General features: G+C 42.3%; 1 pseudogene; it reads right to left on the bottom strand.

Annotated features, from left to right (window-relative positions):
• Nucleotides 1-4,326: 4,326 nt before the first annotated feature.
• On the bottom strand, nucleotides 4,327-5,274 carry LOC103265455 (annotated as a pseudogene).
• Nucleotides 5,275-5,489: the final 215 nt, after the last annotated feature.

Genomic DNA, 5,489 nt, shown 5'->3' with positions numbered 1-5,489 from the left:
CCAGTCTGGGTGACAGAGTGAGACTCCAACTCCAAAAAAAAAAAAAAAATAAGGAGTTGAACCAGGAGCAGTGGCTCACGCCTATAATCCCAGCACTTTGGGAGGTGGAGAGAGGGTTGCCTGAGTCCAGGGGTTCAAGGCCAGCCTAGGCAATTCGGCAGGACCTTGTCTCTATGATAAATAAATTAAAAAAAAATTAGCTGGGTGTGGTGGCACACACCTGTGGTTCCAGCTACTTGGAAGTCTGAGGCAGAAGGATCACTTAAGCCCAGCAAGTTGAGGCTGCGGTAGCCATGAGTGTGCCACTGCACTCCAGCCAAGGTGCCAGAGTAAGACTCCTGCCCTGTCCCCCCAAAAAAGTGTTGGTTTTTAACTCTTTCAAATAGTCTTGGGACTATATTGAGATAATCTCCCCACCTCTATCTAGAAATGTAGTGGTTTATAGCAATAGATATCCTTAAATTGTTCTAACCTAACACTTTAGTATTCTTTTAATGTGTTCCTGAATTCTATTATATATGTATGCATGCATATACGTCGTCTCACACACACACACACAAATACACACACAAATAGGTGAGAGGGGTCTCTAGAACTAATATTTTCCTTTCTTGTACTTCCTTGTCATATATTTAATGATATCACATCAATTATGCTGGCTTGGTTAAGGGAATTTTTGTTTTTGAGTCCGAGTCTCACTGTCACCCAGGCAGGAGGGCAGTGGCAGGATCATGGCTTACCGTAGCCTCAAACTTCTGGGCTTAGGCAATCCTTCTGCCTCAGGCTCCTGAGTAGGTGGGACTACAGGTGAATGCCACCACACTTGGCTAATTTTTTGATTTTTGTACAGATGAGGGCTTGCTATGTTACCTAGGCTGGTCTCAAATTCCTGGGCTCAAGCAATCCTCCATCTTGGTCTCCCAAAGTGCTGGGATTATAGGCATGAGCCACCACGCCCGGTCCAGGCATTTGGAGAATAATCTTCTCTCTTTATGCTCTGCAATTGTTTAAACAATATTAAAACCTTTTGTTCCTTGAATATTTAATAGCATTCATCTGTGAAACAGATGGCCTGGAACATCTTATGTTGGTAACTCTGATAATTGTTCAACTTCTTCTTAGGTAGTTGGTGCTTTAAATTGTCTTCCTCTTTAATGGTTGAGTCATCTATTTTTTTCCTTAGAATATAATCCCCCCCTCCAGATTTTCAAATTTATTTCTGAAAGTGGAACAAAATATCCTTATAAAATGTCTACTTTTCTTGACAACAGTGGTTTGGATCAGATTAGAATTTGGTAGTGCCTGTAGACTGGGGATCTCTGGGAGATGGGGGTAAAGGGCAGGCTGAGTGAGTGAAGCCCACCTCTCTCCCCTGCCTCCATTTCAACCAAAACAAATGTACTTGGGTTTTGGCTCACAGATTTAACTGGGGCTTTGGTCACTAGAATAAAAGCCTAAATGCCACCAACCCAGAACTGTGATTTTAAAATAATACTTTTGTATGTATGACTAAGTTTAATATAACAGTAGTTTTGCCTCCCCTGCCTCCCAAAAGAAATTGGGACTAGATGGATCCACTGTTCCTAGAAGAAACTGTTCCGGCCTACAAACTGGCTACCTCTTTCTTGGGATCCATCAGAGACAAGAGGCGGAGGGCTGGGAGAAATGGGCATTTAATCTGATACCAGGGAATCAGGGAGCGAGTAGGTGTATCCACCCAAAAGGCTCTACTCCCCGACAGTGCAGCTGACTCAGAATTTATACTCCGTAGCCCCTCACTTATCCCCGTGGTTACTTTAAGAAGGGCATGCCCCAAGATCTCCTACTCCCTCCACCCTTCCCAGAGGCTGAATTAACAAGGTCTACGGACAGTTTTGGCATGACCCGAGATCTCCTAATCATATTGACATTTTAAAGTAACTTTTGGAATTTGCAACCACGTGGATTTTAAATTTTATAGATCCTTAAGGGGGAGGATGGAAGTTACAACCATCAAAGGAGCTATCTTGGTACATTTAGATAAACAACTTTGAATTAAACATGAGAAATGTAAGAAACCCCTGTTCCCTGATCCTTGGCCTGTAATAAAACGATGGAATTTCTGACTCAAAAATTATACTATAATAATGTATTTGTAATATAAAAAATATGACTGCCATTCTTCAAGGAAAAGAAGCAAGTAGGGGGCAACTTCCTTTCCTCAAGAAGGTGGACTTGTGTCTCTCTCTGCCAGGCTGATCTCAATTGCCCTGAGGAACAGAGTTTAGCAGCATCATTATAATTCCCAAGGTGTTCTCAGAAATAATCACATTCTTTCCACTGCTGGAATCAAACAGATGATGCTGCAGACACAGCTTAGTACCTGTCAGTTGGGTAAGTTGGGTGATTTAGGCACAGGCAGAAGTCCTGGTACTGTTTATGCTGGAGGGAAAAAGCCTGGAGGAACCAGGAGAACGATTTTCATATATCAGAAGAAAGAGATGAGGTGTATTTCATGTAGAGGCACAAAGCTGTATTAATTAGGACTGGAAGGTAGACACTACTGGAGACACATGTATGTTTGCACAGTTCAAGGAAGAATTTACTCATAGGCTGAATGAAACGGTTAGATTTTCCATTACCGGAAGTATCCAATGCTGGATGACTGGGCCTAGGGATCTGAAGTTTCTGGAGAGAAACTTCATGCATTATGCAAATAAGGGTGAACAAAGAGACTGTGAAGCCTCTTCTAACAAGACTGCATGGCTCTTGCATGGCCACTAGATGTCACACTTATGTATTTGCAGGCACCAGCTTGTTTCTCTTCTAGTGCAAGTAGAAATTAGGAACTTGGACTGCACAGTAAAGTGATTTAAAACAAAAACAAAAACAAAATATGTATCATCTTCTTATGCACTGTATTCTTTAAAAATATAAAACAGCTTAAATATCACTTGAAGCAAAAATTTCCGAGAACTATTCTCAAAATCAGACTCACTTTCTAAATTTCTTTTAAAACAAGTCTTCCGATATTTTCAGAATTTGATATAACTTGCCATAAATCTGTTTCTTTTCATCGATATCAATTTCTTAACCTCTTTTCTGTCTTCCATGTCTATTCTAGGCAAAACCTATGTCTTGCTTTTTTTATGTGGCACATACGCTTGTGCAGCATTCATAATAATACTACTGATAATATCTTACATTTCTACTGTGCTTACAACTTACAAAGTATATATTTATAGCATCTTATTCAGTCAATGTAAAATCAAGTGGTTAGGTTTCATATACAAAGAAATAGGCTGAGAGAAATTAAGCAACCTGCCCAAGGTCATAGGTAAGAAAATGCTTCCCCATTTTTATTGTACTGAACCTTGAAGGCACTGAAAATGCTTATAGACTTTAATACCCTCCTGGATGTTCACAGTGGACATCAGAATAATAAAGGTTCTGAGAAGTCTTGGAGTACAGAACCTGTCAAAATGTAGAGTCAAAGTCTTCAAACATATTTAGCTACTATCTGTTTCTTTTTTTAGAGCATGAGTTAGTATCTATCAGAATACTAACATTTCTGTTGGGAAATGCTATTAGTAATGAGTGTGAAATTCAATTTCTAGCTAGGTGTGATGCCTCACACCTGTAATCCCAATGCTTTGGGAGTCTGAGCTGGGAGAATTGCTTAAGCCCAGAAGTTTGAGACCAGCCTGCGCCACATAGTGAGATCCATTTCTTAAAAAAATATTCTATTTTGTCTCTTGAATGTAGTTTAATTTATTAGCAGTATTTCATAATTTGTAATGCATCAAGAATAAATTGCCTCAATAGCTAAAAAAAAATTCAGTTATCAAAATAGATTATTTATACTCCAAAACTCTCTATGTGGAAAACATGTCATTGTCTCTAAGACCTTGAGGCAAACTGAATCTAATAAACTAAAACCCCAGTGAAAGTTCCCCTCCATCCTTACTTCTCTGATTCCCCTGATGGATCTAGCAGGGCTAGCAAAGTTGCTGTGAGAACCTTTTAACCTCACTCTACAATCTAGAGCTTAGATACAATGCAGCCCGTTTGACATGCTATTATGGCTGCTGTCCTATGTGATTTTAACATGGGTTCAGAATGTCTTCATTGTGGTCCATTAGAATTTATTAAGTCTGCCGTCTGTTGAAGCTGTCAGGCATATGACCAAAACTCAGGAGATACCCTCTGAAAAGTTAACATTTCCTGCAAATGCACTTAGGAGGAGAAGACAGTTCCAGGTAACTTGACTTGGCTTTTGAATGGCAGCTGGTGTGATTGCTAATTTTTTCTTCCATGTGGTGACAACCACAGAGGGTCCCTCCACCATCATTGAGTGAAGTGCTTTAGACTAACCAGGTTCCTCACAGCAGTATTCACATCCTTGTTCCTCTGACTGTGATGACGAGATTAAGCATGGGGGTCACCACCCCATAGAAGAGGGAGATGAGTTTGTCTGCAAGACCCTGCTTGTCTGCCCCAGTGGGTCCTTAGACTTGGGCTTCCCATACATAAAAAATAAGATCCCATAGAAGATGATCACTACAGTGAAGTGGGTAGAGCAGATAGAAAAGCCCTTTTTCCTCCCCCGAGCTAAGGGGATCTTTAGGATAGCAGTGAGTATGAAGATGTAGGGGACAAAGATGAGAAAACTGGGACCCCCAGGAAGATCATGCTGGCCACTCCCATGCTGATCACATTGATGGAGATGCTAGCACAGGTCAACTTTAGGACAGCCAGGATCCCACAGGTGAAATGATTCATGATGTTGTTCCCGCAGAAGGGCCAGTGTATCGCAAGAGAGACCTGCACCCAGGCGTCGGCTCTACCAGCCACCTAGGAGTTGGCAGCCACGGGCACGTAGGCAGCCTTGCTCATCACCACAGGTTACCTAAGGGGGTTGCAGACGTCCTTGTAGCAATCAAATGCCATCATGCTCAGGAGCACATGTGGCTCCCATGGCAAAGGAGAGAAACATTTGCATGCCGCAGCCTGAGAAGGAGATGGTTTGGAAGTGAGGAAACCATCCAGGACCAGAGGCACTGAAGAGGTTGTGTAGCAGATGTCCAGGAAGGAGAGATTCCCCAGGAAGAAGTACATGGGCGCGTGCAGGTGGGAATCAAGGAGGGTCACCAGGATGAGGATCCCATTGCCCAGCAGGATCACCAGGTGCGTTAGCAGGATGAGTGTTAAGAATGTTTTCTCTGATTTTAGGTGGGCAGAGAGGCCCAGGAGAATGAACCCCATCACAGAGGAGGTCTGATTGACTTTTCCCATGTAATATCTCCTCTGTCATCAGCAAAGCGCAAAGTAGCACATCAGGATTTCTTGGGAAGAGTCCTGGGCATCCTGTATGTGGTCAAGTCCCTGCTGCACAATAGAAAATGCCTGTGTAAGAGAAAAATGACTGAATGAGGCAGGAGGGGGTGTGCTTTAGCTTCTAAAGAAGGTCAGAGGAACCACATTGGGAGGGGCCCTGAAATGCCCAGCTG

This window comes from Carlito syrichta, unplaced genomic scaffold (assembly GCF_000164805.1).
Source record: "Carlito syrichta isolate Samal-C Ts95f unplaced genomic scaffold, Tarsius_syrichta-2.0.1 Scaffold306593, whole genome shotgun sequence".
Classification (NCBI taxonomy): domain Eukaryota; kingdom Metazoa; phylum Chordata; class Mammalia; order Primates; family Tarsiidae; genus Carlito; species Carlito syrichta.
Note: the sequence above shows the minus strand (reverse complement) of the source record. Positions and strands in the feature narration are given on the sequence as shown.